Source organism: Suricata suricatta, chromosome 4 (assembly GCF_006229205.1).
Source record: "Suricata suricatta isolate VVHF042 chromosome 4, meerkat_22Aug2017_6uvM2_HiC, whole genome shotgun sequence".
In the NCBI taxonomy this organism is placed as follows: domain Eukaryota; kingdom Metazoa; phylum Chordata; class Mammalia; order Carnivora; family Herpestidae; genus Suricata; species Suricata suricatta.
In genome coordinates, this window is record NC_043703.1 from 42,765,476 (window position 1) to 42,783,238 (window position 17,763).

At 38.9% G+C, this 17,763-nt stretch overlaps 1 pseudogene; it reads left to right on the forward strand.

Annotated features, from left to right (window-relative positions):
* The first annotated feature begins 15,206 nt into the window (after positions 1–15,206).
* Positions 15,207–15,687, forward strand: LOC115290498 (annotated as a pseudogene).
* The last annotated feature ends 2,076 nt before the right edge of the window (positions 15,688–17,763 follow it).

Below are 17,763 nucleotides of genomic sequence, written 5' to 3' on the forward strand. Positions count from 1 at the left end.
TTTCATTTTGATTCACAATATAGTTTTTTAGATATGTTTATTGATATTGGGCTTAAACATACATTGTCAGTCTGCTTTATTCATAATGCCATCAGATCCCTTCAGAAGCCATATAGAATAAGACAAACATTAGTTACCAATTCCCAGAGTGAAATAGTCTTCTGGGAGAGAAAACCTGAAAATAACGTGGCCCTGCAGAATCAGGCACGTGTAATGATTGATTGTGGGTCCGTTATCAAAACAGCTGTTTTGTCACAGCAGGAAGGGTGGCAGCCCACATTAGAGATAAAGGTCAGGCTGTATATTATCAGAGCCGCTTGTGTATCTGGTACTAATGCCACTGTCACTATTATTCATGAAAATGGAAAAAATATAGCATTCAGTTGCTAATGTCACAGAAATGGCATTATCAAAGAAAAAATAAAGAAATAATTCTGTGAGTGCATTTAAAACAATGGATATACCATAATGAATATGGGGGAAATCTTAAAAATTAATTCTCAACAAGTGTGTTTCCTTGCTATAAACCTAGCATTGGAACAATAAAATAAAACTCCTACAAAGTCACAAGGCATAAGTTAGTCAATGATTAGTCTTTGAAACACAAGCTAGATTTGCCCTTCTATTGTCATTAGCTTTAATACCCATAAAACAATTATGAAATATATATGTGATAATCTTCACTGAGAGTTATAAAACTTTATATTCAGAGCACTTTACCATTTTTCATCCTCATAACAGATCAGTAAATGAGATTTAAATTTGATGTTCTTTATGCAAGGTGTTTTCTACTTAACAATAGTAGCACCAATACAAAATTATAAAAAAATCCCGAATAAAGCATTTTTTTTCTTGTTATATCCTAAGATTGTAATATTCTGAGGCATAGATGATATAATAGGGAATAAATCATAACCCATGAGTGCTGGTAACAAAAACTTTCTATCAGTCTATTAGATTTCTGTAGGTTTGTGAGCAAGGCACGGACTCTTCTTTATCCAAGGATGTTCATAGAGCGAATCACCTCACAAGATGAAGTTGGATTGCACTTCCCTCTGGAGCAAATAGCAGATATGCTTATTGCCCCTGAAAGATTCGGAGTCCCAGTGCTCAGAGCCTATCATGCATCTCACTGACTGGTACGACCACCATTAAAAGCTACTATATTGAATGATGGGTTAAGTCTGCAGAAAAGTTGGAGGAAATAAAAAAGTAAGGGACACAGTTCACTCACTAATCATACACTCTGCATGTCCCCTCTAGATGGTACTGGTTGAGTGGAAATACAGAAAAATAGCACGCTTTGAGTGTAAGTGCTATAACAAAAAATACATATAAAAGCCAACAAAGCACAAGGGATGGGGTGATTGACTGTTTGCATAGAAGGAAAGTCCGGGCAGTGAGAACAACCTGGGCAGGAATGAAAGAGCATGGCTGTTTAGGAAAACAAAAGTTCAAAAGGCCTGAAACAATGAGTAAAGATCTAAAGAAGAATGGAGAGGGAACTGGTACAATCTACGAAAATTAATTCAGGATGAATCATATATGGATGGATCTAACATGTTATATCTTCAGCTTAAAACTCTAAACTTCATTAACATTGCACTAATAACAGGTTCAGCCAACTCCTCCTTTTAATGAAAATCCTCCATTACTTTGTCCTTTATCTGCCTTGGTTGGAACTCTGTAAACTCTTTTTATCTGTATGTGAAACTTTATTTCTTTTTTTAGAACATTTTTTAATATTTATTTTTCAAATAGAGAAACAGAGTTCAAATGGGGGAGGAGCAGAGAGAGAGGGAGACTATCTGAAGCAGGCTCCAGCTGACAGCTCAGAGCCTGACGCAGGGCTCAAACTCATGAACTATGAGATCATGACCTGAGCTAAAGTCAGAGGTTTAACCAGCTGAGCCACTCAGGTGCCCTGAAACTTTATTTCTAAAAGATATCCGTGATTTATCTTTAAACTTTATGTAATCATGTCAGCGTTAGCTCCACTGAATATCCTGAATGCAATCTGCATGCCTATCTTCAAGTTTTGATTCACACTTTCTGTTACTGCATTAGGAGTCCTTCACCCGGGATGTACAGACTGTTAATTTACTATTTTAAATTTAAAATGTATCAAATATGCAAGTGTCTAAAATACATACAATTAACAAATACCAGGGATGATATAATACTCATTCTGTCAAATGGATTAATTTTTCCCAATTATCCTCTCCCATTCCGAAAGAGAATCCTACATCCTTTGCTCTGTGTGACATGACCTGCAGTGTCATATGCTGGAAGAGTGTACTGTCCTCGCCATCAACATGGGGCTTAGTCACGTGACTTGCTCTGACAAATGGGGATGAGTGGATATGATGCAGACCACATCCTAGCGGAGGCTTTGAGTGTCACTGCATGGTTCCAACAGCCTTCTTCCTCTTTTTACTGCACTTTTCAGAGGAGAAATTTTCCTGCTTTAAACTGAATTCAAAAATGAGAAGACAGATGGGGCAGAAGCAGAGGAGCAATGGACATGCATAAAAGAAACCTAATTGACAGACAAGTCTTTTGTGCTCAAAACCAAAAAAGAAAAAGAAAAAGAAAAAAAATAGGGGTCATTTATATTGCAGCAAAACTAAGACACCCATGTCATCAAAACACGGGTCAAGATACAGCAGATCACCATTCATTAAAGGTTTGTAAGGGTAGGGGTGTTGTAGAAGCTGCAGATAAGGGGTTAAAGACAAAGAACTGTATCTTAAATAGAAATCAGAACGCCCACAAGTTACAATGCCAGGTTTTCAGAAGGAGGAAAGGCTTAGGGGAAAGGATTGAAAATTCAGTAAATGGGATTAAAACAATTGCTATCCATATGGAAAATAAAATAAAATTGGATCCCTGCCTTACAGCACAGAAAATTCCAGGTGGATTAAAGACTTACATGTGCTATGGCAAATTTTTGTTTTAATATAAAAGAAATACAGGGTAATATCTTCAACCTCAAATTAGGAATGGTTTCTTTAACAAAAGTAAAGCATACAAACTATAAAAGATTGATAAATTTTGTTACATTAAAATTCTAATTCTCACACAAAAATCGGATAAATGCATTTTTTAGTAAAGCAACAGTCTGGGAGAAGCCAGTTAACCTACCAAGAATTAATAGCTTACCTAAATAACTTCTCAAATTAATATGAAAAGGAACAATAGGCCAATTCTCAAAAGGGGAGGCCAAAGCAATCAATGAACATATTATAAAAAGTTTAATTTCATGATTCACTGAGAAAATAAAAATTAAACCAACAATGAGAGACTTCAGATGGGCAAAAATATAAACAACCAACAACATTCAATGTTGACCAGAAATAGAGAAAAGGGAAGGCTCATCCACTCCTTAAGAGAACATAGCAGGTACAAACATCTTAGAAAGCCATTAGGCAATACTGCATAAGGTTGAAGTGGCAAGCAGAATAATGACCCCAAAGATGTCAGTGTCCTAAACTGGGTAACCTGTGAATATGTTAGGTTACATGTAAAGGGGGATTAAGTTTCCAGATGGAATTAAGATTACTGATCAGATGACCTTAAATTAGGGAGCTTATTCTGGACGACCTGGCTGGACCTGATGTAATAGAATGAGTTCTTAAATGTGGATAACCTTTCCCAGCTATGGTCAGAGGATGATGTGAGTATGGGAGAGATCTGAGTGATGACATGTGAGAGGGACTCAACTCATCATTGCTGGTTTTGCAGATGGAGGAAGGGAGTCATGAGCCAAAGAATGAGGACAGCCTGTAAAACCAAGAAAAGGCCAGGAAACAGATTGTCCCTACAGCTCCAGAAAGGAATTCAGCCCTGCTGAAACACTGACGTAAGCTCAGTGAGACCTGTGTCAGACTTTTAGTCTACAGAACTGTAAGATAATAAATAAGTGTTGCTTTAAGCCACTCAGTTTATGATAATTCATTACAGCATTAATAAAAACTAACAAAGAGGTAGAGATACATATCCTATTAGCCAGCAATTCTACTTCTAAATATAAACTCTAGGGAAACTCTTACACTTTTGCAAAATCAGATATGAATACAACTGTTCATTCCTGCATTTTTTTGTAATAGAGAAAACTGGAAACAACTGAAGTGTTTTCAATAGGGGAATGGATATAGTCACACAGCTTATGTTCTAGAACATTTAAAATAAACCAATTATATCCTTATAATTCATCATAAATAAATTTCAGAAATACAATATTGAGGGCAAAAGCACTTTATAGAGAGATATACCGGGCATGATACAAAATTTTAAAACACACAAAATAATACAATTACATTATTTTTGAATGCATACACATATGGTGAATTTTTAAAATCTTGACTGGGACAGATAAAAGCTGCAGAGTGGTGACTTGTTCTAGAAAATGAAAGAGGGAATGGAATGGAGTGTCTGTGGGGAGATGGAGCATAAAGGAGACTTGAGCAATTGCATCCAAAGAATTATAAAATTCCGGTGCAATATTCAAAACAAATGAAACTACATGTTAATATTGTTAAAAAAGAGGGGCGCCTGGGTGGCTCAGTCGGTCAAGCACCCAACTTCAGCTCGGGTCATAATCTCACAGTTCATGGGTTCGGGCCCCTGCATTGGGCTCTGTGCTGGCAGCTAGGACAGAGCCTGGAGCCTGTCTTCAGATTCTGTGTCTCCCTCCCTCTCTCTCTGACCCTCCCCTGCTCAGTCTCTCTCTCTTTCTCTCTCTCTCTCTCTCTCTCAAATAAATAAAAACACTAAAAAAATTAAAAAAAAAAAAAAAGAAAGCAAGAAAATCACAGGCTCAAAATGGAGTCACTTATGTTAAGGCCCCATAGCAGTAAATCAAGGTTTAATAGCTAACCTCCCTACAGTTTCAACCTCCCCAGGAATATAATCTTTAGCCAACCAAAGTGGAATTTCCTGGTTAACACCAGGAGATAATCCCTGATTGTGGCTTCAGTTTCCCTTAGGAGAGTTAGACCTTGCCCAAAACAATGTATTCCTTGCTAATGAATTCCTTTTTTGACTTCCTCTCTGGCTTTAAAAATCTTGATATGATACACTTCCTTGGAGCTCACCTCTACTTGCTAGATGGGATGCTGCCCAATTCATAAGTCATTGAATGGAGCAAATTCAATTTTCAAATTTATGTGGTTGAATTTTGTTTTTTAATGACATACACTAAATATCAACAGTGGTTGCACAAGGTTTGGACATATTTTTAAATTTTTAGCTGTTATATATTTAAAATGGCTTAATATCAGATTTTATGTTTTATGGTATAAATATTTCAAAATGAGAGAAAAGACAAAAATAAAAAGTGGAAGTTCTGAGTGAACTAGTTCTGCTAATTACTACGATTTTAGGTATGGGATTAGAGAAAGAATGTATTTGATGTTGACCAAGAATTGGCATTTAATCAGGAAACTCTAATTGAGATTTGGGAGACACAAATTCGAGAAGAAACCTGAATTGTGTTCCCAGAAAGACAAAAAAAGGCAGAGTCGTATAGGCAAAAGGCTGTGGGTATAGTTGTCATTCAGATCCTCTATGCAAAACAGGGATTGAAATTAGGTTAGCTGGGATTGGTTGAGTTAATATGTAAATAAGGGATGGAAACTTGTGAAATCACCTTGGCTCCTTTAGAAGTAAAGAATGGGGCTGATTAAGTCCAGACTGGGTGCTTCCAACTGGCTGAAAGATTTTTACAAAGTTCATGGTTCCTCCCATGAGAATGCATGAATTCCTCCTCCCTTAGTGCCTCCTGCGCCCTACTGTAAAGAGACTGTCTTAGCTAGGCTTGCCGGCGTGCTCTTCTTTGAAATCTGTCAGACTGAGCAATGATATATTCAAGCACTTACACATGTAAATGATAGTCAATAGTAATTGATAAAAATCTAGGTTTGGTGTGCCAGGGAAAGTGCTCAGTGCTTTACATGTGTTGCTTCATTTAACCCCACAACATCCATGATGTGGAGTGAGGCAGGTTCTATTACTACTCTCTTCTTTACGACTGAAAAATTAGAAAATAACCTAAGAGAGTTAAGCGTGTTGCCCAAGATCATATAACTTCGTGAGAGGCAAAACAAGGATTCAGTAAACCCAGTGGGTATGAACCACAGGCTATGCTCTGAATTTCTAGGTCACCCTCTGGGCACCTTAAAGAAAGGAGAAGATCTGAGGAGGGAGTGTGGGGCAAGCTGAGGGCAAAGTATAGGCTAACAGCATCCTCCCACCCTCAGGGTGGGGTATGTGTAAGATTTCTCGGACACACACCTGGCTACCCAAGAACAAAGGAAAGGGTGTTAAGTGCTTGCTGTGGTGATGTGGGAAGCCAAGCAAATGAAAAATTAAATTTTACCTTATGGTCTACAGCCCATTGACAAGTCCTTGAAACAGGCAGAGGGACCTCCCCCAAGGAGCTCAGCTGCCTTGATGATGACACTTTGCTGGCGTCAAAAGGGAGTCTTTGCTTAACATTATTCTGAGCCCCCCCCCCAGGATTCTGTAACTCTACTTTAACATATAAAAATTCCTTTGGGGGGTGCCTTGGTGGCTCAGTCGGTTAAGCGTCTGGTTTGGCTCAGGTCATGATCTCGTGGTTCGTGGGTTCGAGCCCCACATGGAGCTCCGTGCTGACAGCTAGCTCAGAGCCTAGAGCCTGCTTCGCATTCTGTGTCTCCCTCTCTCTCTGACCCCCCCCCCCCCCCCCCCGCTCATGCTGTGTCTCTCTCTCTCTCAAAAATAAATAAAAAACATTTAAAAAATTCCTTTGGAAACTCCCTTTATCTCAACTGTCCCGATACATATGCTGGCAATCATACTCCAAGCTTATGGCCCCCTGATATATATCTCAAGGATCTTATGACTGAGGTTTTACTAAATGGTAATAAATGGTGCTTTCCTAACAGCAAGCTGACCCCTCAAGGTCCGGAAACCTTGCTTCAAAATACCTTAGAGACTTACATTGTCCCTAACCCTGTCCCATCCTGAAGGTATATAATTAGAACTCTTTCTGCCCACAGTTCCTGTCCCCACGCTTTAATAAAATCACCTTTTTGCACCCAAAATGCCTTCAAGAATTCTTTCTTGGCTGTCAGCTCCAAATATCCCATCACCCCAAATCCCCACCATCTGAAATCCCTGTCCTATAACTAAAGATGCAACATCAATATCTCAATTTTCCAGATGATGTAAATGAGGCAAACTTTCAGAAGAGTTTACGCGAGCCTTAAGTGTACAAACACATGTGAATATAAAATATCTGGCAACATGTCTCACCCATAATAGGCTTTCTTTCACTCCCTTTCCATCCTCCTGCTTTGTTTTTTTTTTTTTTTATCTGGAAAGCCCTATAACCAAGACTCACAAATTTGAACTCAACTGATTTAAAAAGGTGTGGTGTTATTATGGGCTGGTCTCAGCCTATCAGTAGAGATGTTATCAGCTAGAAAAGCCTGGGGGCACTCACCTGAGCCAGGCCAGCTTCTGGCAGACTTCTCCCCCTTTCAAATCCAAGTTGTGGCTGGACCAGCCCTTATGGCTCTTATTATGATTGCAAGATGCCCTAAGCAAAACTGTTACATGAGAAAACTTTGAAAGACAAGGTTTATTACTCATAAGTCCTTGAGGGAACACAGCACGTCTGAGGCCATAGAGGGAGGTCACAGGTAGAGAGAGCGCTGGCCTGGGGTTCTGCTTTGATTGGGTAGGGGTGAGGCTTAGGGTTTCTCAGGTTCACTTTTTATTGGTGGATTTAAAACGTAAGAATGGGAATTAAAGCATGGAAGAAAATAAAACAACAGAGGTCAGAAAGGTCAGTTACGAAGTCAGCCTGGCATCTCTAAAACAAAGGAACTGTCGGGGGGTGGAGGCCTGACTCTTCAGCTAATGCCTGGCTGGCCAGGGGTTTATTCAAGATACCGGTCTTTGAAGTGACAGCCTCTGCAGTCAAAACTTAAGTCAGACACTTACATTACAATAAAAAAAAAAAAAAAAAACCAACACCAAAACTGTCAGGTACTTAACACTTCAGCTGTCCTGTCCTTTTCTTCTCTGATTAAAACAAAACAAAACAAACCAAAACCAAAAGAAAAACAAGAAACAAACAAAAAAAACTTGCCTACCATCATAATTTCTGAATAGGGATAAAGAAATAAAACGGAGTTAATAGCAAACTTGCTAAGTATACATGAAAATTCTGAGAACACCACAGTAATTTTAGTAAGGATTGCTTTTCTGTAATACTAAAATAAAAGCATTTATATGGCCCCAAATTGCCATTATTTGCTCTCCTACCTGGGGAAAAATGGCAGGTTGTTTCTAGATTGAAAATTTATAATAAAGAAAAATGTGGCTGTTGACAGTGTCTGCATCAATACATTTATATTTTATATACATTATTATGTTCATAGTACATCAGTGCAGTTTTTCATGAAAATAAGGTAACTAAAATTTAGTTTAATAAGTGATGTAGTCAGAAAGTAGGCTTTACTACAACTATGATCACCGGAACAGATGAGAAACTAAACTTTCAAATAAATTATGTATGCAAAGTATTGATATTAATAACCCTGGCAATTAAATACGGGACCAAACTGACTTGCTCATATTCAGAACATTATAACACAGAACATTGCAACTGTGCTTTCAGAAGGTTAACAGTTGAGATGATTTGAGTTATTTTAGCAGAGTAAAAACACTTTGAGGATTGCACTATAAAATATTCAAAGTTACTGATAGGGGAAACAAAGGCAGAAGGAAATGGCATAAAATTAAATTTCCTTATAACCTGCAGCCCATTGACAAGTGACTTGAGGCTGGCAAAGTAAAAACTTGTCTCCAGGAACTCCCTACTTCCTTAACATTAATGCTTTGCTAGAGGGAAAAGCAGCCTTAGGTTGACAATTGCTAGGCTTCCAGTATCCTGTGAGTCTTCTTCAGCATATGGAAATCGCTTTGGAAACTTCCCCTCCACTTTACCTCCCCCCAACTCGTAAATATAAAACCAGACCCTCCTCAGGGTCCTGGGCAGCTCTGCCTGCCCACGGGCCCTTTCCCTGTCCTTTAATAAAATCCCCTTTTTTGTGCCAAAGGCATCTTAAGAATTCTTTCTTTTCTGTCTGCTCCAGACCGCCCGTCACTCCAAAACCCCATCAGTTATTACTAGAATCATCTAACTTATGGCCTGATGAAAAGAAGCTTCACTTCCTCTTTGTATAGCCACACCAATCTTTTATGTTACAGCCAATGAGCAGAAGTCTTCAAACACACATAACAGAAAAGAAGTAATTTACAAAAAAATTGCTCTTCTAAACACTAATTTTTTAAAAATCCTGAAGACATTTATTCATATCTTGATATCAAACTTATTCTGACAAAAATAACTAGCTTTTTCATAGCTCATTCCTTTAAGTAGGATAATAAGGATGGGTTTAATAATACCTCTAAATGAGGTATTTTTCCTGGGGTGCCCGGGTGGCTCAGTCAGTCAAGTGTCGACTTGAGCTCAGATCATGCATCTTATGGCTTGCGGGTTCGAGCCCCACATCAGCGTTTCCACTCTCAGTGCAGAGCCTGGTTTGGCTCCTCTGTCCCTGTCTTTCTTTGCCCCTCCCCCGCTTTCTCTCTCTCAAAAATAAACATTAACAAAATTAAAAACAAATCATTAAATAAATATGATATTTTTCTTGACTAATAGGAACCAAATGGCCAAGCTGATACAGGTAGAACTGACTCCAAACTGGAGACAAGGTATTCAAATGACACACACTGACAGTTTCTCATCTCACCACATCTGGGCGGTGTTTTGATTTTTCCTACTCCATTGCCCTCTCTTTCTTGTCCTAAGTAAAATCACATAGCAAGTCACATATTGAAATGAATATAAAATACAGAAAATACGAGCCAATATCACTAGAACAGACTAGAGATAGCAGTGAGTCCAAACTTCCTTTTCTGACTTTGGATAACATAAAATGCTCAGATTGTCCTTCATACCTACATCTCAAAGGAATGCCTAATTTTAAGTGTGGGTAAATCCTGATTGAATTTAACCCTGAACAAGTCATGATCTACTTTATTTTGTGGAAGATTTGCATAGCTCATTTTCCCACAGCAGGTTAATCTGAACATGGAAACATGCACCCCAACAGACCTACCAGGCTGAGTTAAAAAGACTCCTGTCCACTACCTACCTCATTATCTGAGATGAGAATAGAATAACATCCAACTCAACACTGACAACAACTCAGAGAATTTTTTGGTATTCTTGGTCTTCACTGTCTAGAGTTGAGGGCCATGGTGAAAAAGCTGGTATTGTAATTAAAAATATGAATAAGTGTAGGAGTAAGGTGAGGGATCTGTTGTTTTGATCTGGAAAGAAAACCCTAAGGGCACCTGGGTGGCTCAGTGAGTTAAGTGAGGGACTTCAGCTCAGGTCATGATCTTATGGTTTGTGGGTTCCAGCCCTGGTTGGGCCCTGTGCTGACAGTTCTGAACCTGGAGCCTGCTTTGGATTCTGTGCCTCCCTCCCTCTCTCTCTGTTGCTGCCCTGCTCACACTCTGTCTTTGTCTCTCAAAAATAAGCATTTAAAAATATTAGAAGAAAAAATATATCATACTTAATCTCCCCCCAACCCCCAACACTGCCATATACTTCAGAAGAATAAACTTTGTGTGAACTAAAAACTTGGTAATAGCATGATCTACCCAACCTCCAAAAGACTTAGCTCAGCTCCTGGTGCTATATCACAATTTTATTCTTCTGGCTCTAGTCTGTGATCATTTAAAATAAAGGCATAATAATCATCGGGTAAAAGTGGAGGGCGCTTCACATAAACTGGAATCGAGAAGTCCTAAATGGGGCGTTCTTACGCCGGCACCGCTCTGCAGACTGCATAGCCGGCAGGAAGAAGGAAAACAAGAACTGGGCTGACAGGGAGGCCAGTTTGCACCTAGGAATTTCATCTCCAGCTTTTAGGGACAGGAAGATCCCTCCCTGCCCCAGGAACAGTGCACTAACCACCAATGAATCTTGGCCATGACCTGGAACTCTTGCTCTTCTGCCATAAACTTTTTACAAAACTACTCTTTCCAATTTCTCCTCAAACCTAATTAAAGTTGACTTTCTCTTTGCCTCTTTGAATTTGCTTATGGCTCACCTTTTTGTCCGGAATTGCAATTTCTCTGCCATTCCCGAATAAACTTATATTTTTTTATACTTAAATACAATTGCTCTTTGCTCTGTTTAAAGTTAACAATTGATAACCTCTATAATTTTTCCTAGAGGCAGATTAACTGCAAGTGACATTGTGGCTCAGATATAGTATCTAATTTCTTGTTGAATCTTGCTAAGTTATTCGCCTTCATAATATATTATGGCAGGGTTCCAAGGGTTAATTATGAGTTGCATAGAAGGCACTTCCTTCAACTCATTTTAATTTATTGTTTCTCACTAAGCATTTCCAAGGAACTTGGCTCACGGAAGTCTCAAAGAAGAGTTACTTTCACTTGCCCCCCCCATTCTACTTTCATCTGATATATATAGTCAACAACAACTAATTTCACAGCTCAGTTATTTAATCCTTGAAAAAAAGACATTTCCTCAAAATCAGATGATAAAAATGAGCTGGGGAAGCTGTACTAAAAAAATTCATAGCTTTAAAACTGATATTTATGTAAGCTGTATTTATGAATTCCATCAGCTTAGTGAGACATATACTAATAAATTTTCTCTAAACTCTGTGAGAGAATATAACTTATAGATTCATATTTCTAATAATATAACACCAACATATTATTTCAATTATGCACTCAAAGCCTAGAAATGGAAGATTATGATATATAGGATAATAGATGATCATCAAATGACTATCATACCATAATTCAGAAGATGGCCACAGCACTTGAGTAGTTTATGAACTGCAGCCGACATCCTCAGATGCATTCATACCTTCAACAGGAAGCCATTACTGTTACTGAAATAAAAACATTTATTTAAATCTTAACAAATTTCCATACCCTACCTGAAACCTCAACACTACACATTTTAGCATTTGCTTCATAGGAGGAAAGTTTTAATATTCAAATAACAACCCACTGTAGGGTCTTTAAAGTTATATTTTAAGTGTGACTGAGATAAATGTCTATCAAAATCTATCCAGAGTGATTATTGAGAATGGAGGCTGGGGAAGGGGCCAGAGGAGCATAACTTTCAGTTTTTCACTGAAGTGGTGCTAACTGTTGGTAATCCTATATCTTATTATACTTATAAAAATACAAAAGGAAAAATGGGGTGGTATTTTCTCTATTACATGATCCTATAAAAGGATGTGCTCAATGGGGGCCAGGGTGGCTCAGTCAGTTGAGTGTCTGACTTTGGCTTAGGTCATGATCTCGCAGTTTGTGGGTTCGAGCCACACGTCAGGCTCTGTGCTGACAGCTCAGAGCCTGGAGCCTCCTTCAGATTCTGTGTCTCCCCCTCTCTCTGCCCCTCCCGTGCTCATGCTCTGTCTCTCTCTGTCTCTCAATAATAAATAAACATGTTAAAAAAATAAAAAGGATGTGCTCCAGAGAACCAAGAGGTTTTTAACAATATTTAAGCATAAAGACATGCGTGGATTTTGCTCTGTTTTTTGTTTTTTGTATCATGTTATGAGACCACTATGACTCTCTTTTCTGTAAACCTCTTCAATTTTGGGGAGCTACATTTTCAGCTTATTCCACCTAGTAGGCATAATGTCATTGTCTCATATTTTGTTTTTACATTTACATATTTCAAGCTTTATAATTCTCCCCAAGTTTTTCTATACTAGGAAAATCTATTTCAAGGACATTTGATGTTAATAAAATCTTTCATTTAGCGACTGTTCACTAGTGCCAAGCATTTTATATACATTGTATACTACTTTAATAGCATATATTGTCAGATGTTATACCAACCTACTGTACAGATGAGAAAAATGAGCTTGAGGAACATGAAGCAATTTGTCCATGAGAACAAAACGGAGATAAAACGCAAAGCTGCCCAGTTTCACAGAATACTCTACTTTGACTGTCTGACTCTATTTGGACTGTTAGCTCTGAAGCTCTCCCCTTCTAAAAGACCACTTCTGGGACCAGAACGGTGCTCCTGTCTGCTGCACTGTAAATGTAGATATCCTTATGCGCCAGCGCGCCCCCTACAGGGACCCCAGTCACCATGCATGCAGCCTACCTCTGCCCCATAGAGTGGTGCCATAAGAAAAGCTCTGGGAATTGAGTGTGTTTTGCTACTTCTTGGCTAGTAAATTATTTCCCAATAAATCTTATTGTACACCTCTATCACAGGGTATTAAACACAAGGGTTCATAACCATTTGCATGACAACATTTTGCAAAACTTTCATTGCCTTTATCCGTATCAATGTTCATTACTAGTGTTTATTCATATATAACTGAGAAATGCCACGCAGGGGCTCCCTTATAATGGCTTTTGCTATCATTTACTTTTTTACACTTTTTCATTTTTGTAAACTTTTTAAAAAATGTCCAGACTAACATTTCTAACCTATTTAGCGTTAAAATAAATCAAGAAAACCTCATTTAAAATGGAGCTGGGACGCTCTGAAGGGGGAGCTCTCACACCCATATTGCTCACGGTAAGAAGCACACCCCCTGTTCCCCAGCAGGACGAAGCTGACTTAACAAACCCCAGCACGAAGAAGGGAGGATTTCTTCTTGCCCAGCAACAGCCCGCCAATGAGAACTCAGTGGAAAGGCCTCTCCCAGCTTCCCCCTTTCCTCTAGAAAAGCAAGCATCTCTCCTCTGTTCTCTCAGACTTGTCAATTGTTCACCATAGTTTTCTTGTCCCAAATTGCAATTCCTCTGCTATGCCTGGATGAACTAATTTTACTGGTAAAATACTGGCTCTTTTGTTTTTTTTTAAAGGTCAACATGAGTCTCTCCTGATAGACTATTCTAAAATATGCTACTTTTTGCTTCTCTGAATCTCCAATTTCATGAAGTTTTTCTTGAAATACAGCTCTCAGACTCAATTTTCCTTACAGATGGCCAACAATTTGGTTTCAAAGATAATTAATAATTCCCTTTCATTTATAATACTCTTTCCAAAAGGGACCAGTATTTCACTGGCATTCATTTATTAAGTTTATCATATTATTTTTTTATTTTGAGAGAGTGATGAGCACATATTCAGGAGAGGGGCAGAGAGAAAGGGGGAGAGAGAGAATTCCAAGCAGTTTCTGCACTGTCAGTGCAGAGCCCAACAAAGGGCCCGACCCATGAACCATGAGATCGTGACCTGAGCAGAAACAAGGAGTCAGATGCTTAACTGACTGAGCCACCCAGGTGCCCCCATTGACATTCATTTAGAGTAATAAACATGGGAACATTTGAATTCTAGTATTTTCTAGAATTCAGTTAATAGATACAGTATACATTTGGCTTATAGAATGCATATTCTGCATTTTTGCAAAATGCAAATGTCCACAACCTCATAAAATCATATATTCTCTCACTTTGACCTCAAAAAATACATTTTACTTTCAACAGGTACACTGCAAGTCTTTTTTATTTAAAAAATTTTATGTTCTTACTCACAAATACCTTCCTGAGATACTTTTTTTGACATTCTTCTATCCACTATACTCTAATTCCATACTATCCAATTCTCTCTTTCTAAATACCCTATATTTTTACTAGACTGCCATTTTCATGAAGCTGTTATTTTTTGTTTTCCTGTTTTAAAAAAAAAACTACCATTCTCTGAGAAACCTTGATAATGCCCTTGCTGTATGAACACTTCCCAATTCTTTCTAGTAAAAATCCATAACTTAGCTTCATATGAATTATATTTATGTTAAAGTATAATTACTAATATATTATTCTCCAGATATAAAGGAGAATCTCACTAAGGCTGAGCAATGTCATACACATCTTTTATCACCCAAAGACCAGGAAGAATTCTTTTCATAGACTAATATTCAATATATCTCTGTAGGTTCATTGTGAGAATAAAATACAAGAATTTGGAACTATAACATTTAAAAAACATTTAAAATATTTTAAAATAATAAGACGTAGGTTTTTAATCTTATTGTTTTCTTTCATGACTTATTCAAACCCTCTCTGTAAGGTTGCTTTTCTTTTTCCCTTTAAACTTACTTGAAAAAAACCCTTTCACAAAGATGGCGCCGAAGGCGAAGAAGGAAGCCCCTGCCCCTCCCAAAGCCAAAGCCAAAGCAAAGGCTTTGAAGGCCAAGAAAGCAGTACTGAAAGGCGTCCATAGTCAGAAAAAAGAAGAAAGAAAAGAAGATCCGCACGTCACCTACACTCCGATGGCCCAAGACACCGCTTCTCCGAAGGCAGCCCAAATATCCTCGAAAGAGCGCCCCCAGGAGAAGCAAGCCTGACCACTGTGCCATCATCAAGTTCCCGCTGACAACCAAGTCAGCCATGAAGGAAATAGAAGACAACAACACTCTTGTGTTCATTGTGGATGTCAAGGCCAACAAGCACCAGATCAAACAGGCTGTGAAGAAGCTCTATGACCTTGACGTGGCCAAGGTCAACACTCTGATCAGGTCCGATGGAGAAAAGAAAGCATATGTTCGACTGGCTCCTGACTATGATGCTTTGGATGCTGCCAACAAAATTGGGATCATCTAAACGCGTCCAGCTGGCTAAATCTAAACATACTTTTTTTTCACCATAAAAAAAATAAATACATAAACTTACTTGAAATCCAGTAGAAGTCCTCCAGTCTCTTATATCCTTAAAACAACCTAACTTTAGCAACTAAAACATCTATTTTGATGTAATAATTAAAATTTCCAGCCTTCTGAGAAGGTAAAGCTGGGACCTGCTCTGGCTGGTGTCTGGGACAGGACAGGGTGTGCGGAGGTTCTGTCTCCCGTCACTAGCCCACCCCTGGTGCCTCCCTAGCTGAAGTGGTGGGAAGAGCCAGGGAAGTCTTCCTCGCTGTGGGCTGCCATGGTGACTTAACTGTGGGTCTCTTGCCTTGACAAAGTAGCAAAAAAAAAAAGGCACCTGATCCATCTCTAACTTTTTCTTGCTAATGACTCCTTGCACCATGAGGTGAATCGCTCAGATAGGGGTTGACCCTATCCCCACAGAAGCCCTCAGGCATTCCTTCCCTCTCTATGCGCTATGTTCGAGGTGAGCCCCAATCCAGTAAATGTCTATTGGCTGGTCTTTAAATCAGCCAGCTGGTTACATCCTTGTGGTCTTTAGATTTCTCAGCCGTGACTCCAAAACATATATATGCTCTGGTCTGAATGTTTGTGTTCCTCCAAATTCATATGTTGAACTCTAACCCCTAAGATGATGGTATGAGAAGGTGGGGCCTTTGGGAGGCAATTAGGTCATGAAACCAGATAAATGAGAGCCCTCATGGGTGGGATCAGTGCCCTCATGCAGGAGACCCTGGTGATCTCCTTCGCCCCTGCCATCATGTGAAGACAGAGCAAGAAGTGAGCAGTCTGCAACCTGCAGGAGGCTTTCCCCAGAACCTGAGCATGGTGGCATCCTGAACTTGGACTTTGAGTCTCTAGAAATAAATCTCTATTGTTGACAAGCCACTCAGTCTCTAATATTTTGTTACAGGAGCCCAAACAGTAAGACACTGTGTCAGAAATAGGAGGTAGCTATTTTATTTGAAGCTGAATCGACCACCTTCTCTACAGAAAGACCTAGAATCATTTAGTGTTAGAGCTAGAAGGTGAGTTAAAATCACTTAGTCCAGAATGGCCAAATGAGAGATGAAGAAATTGAAATGTAAACATTAAATGATTTAACTGGTCTGATTTACTTAAGCTCAAGAAACACTACTGAATGCTTTTTTTTGCAAGCAACAATGGGAATACAAAGACAAATATGGCACAGAATTGGCCTTGAAGGATATTTGGTAACTACATGAGCTGACACTGCAATCCAGATCTCCTCATTTTCTGTTCCAGAGTCTTACAGGCCCCCTTGCTTCAGGAGAAGAGTTCTCAGGTTGAACATAGAGAAGAGTTTCCTGGGAAGCCGTTAAAAGGCAGACTCCACAGCTCTGCTCCTGGAGACTCTCACTCAATGTGCAATCTTCATAGCACGAATCTTCGTGTCAAAAAAGCACCTCATGTGACTGAAATGCAAACTGTTCTGCTCCAGAACTTAAAGCACAGTTCTTTGTGTTTTGGAAGGGGTTCTGCCCACGGATACCAAGGACAGAGAGAAGCTAAGCGTCTGTGTCACTCAGCACCTGTCCTCTCATCCTACAGTTTGGAGAGCCCAACAAATGTGTGCCATCATCCTGGAGACACATACTTTAGAGTCCATGTTGGTGTCTCTATTTTTCTAAAACTTATAATTTTATGGAGTTGTTTTGGAGGTTCCTGCTGAGTCCTGCAGATCATCCCCTCGTTCTGAGATGTCCTGAAGGATATTAGTTCCTGAGGACTGTGTTTTAGTTTATCTTCCATCTCTCAGTAAATAGAACCTTGCACACTAAGGACCTATAAGAAGGTGTAGTATATTGGATTGATACATGTTCTTTCTCCCATTTTTGCCAACACATTTTTATAAAATGTGAAATTATATGAGAGAGATATTTATAGAGATGTTGATTTCTTTCGGTGCTCCTTTTGTATCACAGTATGTTAAGACACAGCAAGGCCTAATATGTTGAGATTTAAACAGTAAGAAATAGATTGCCAAACAGGTACCAGAAGCATGGCAAAA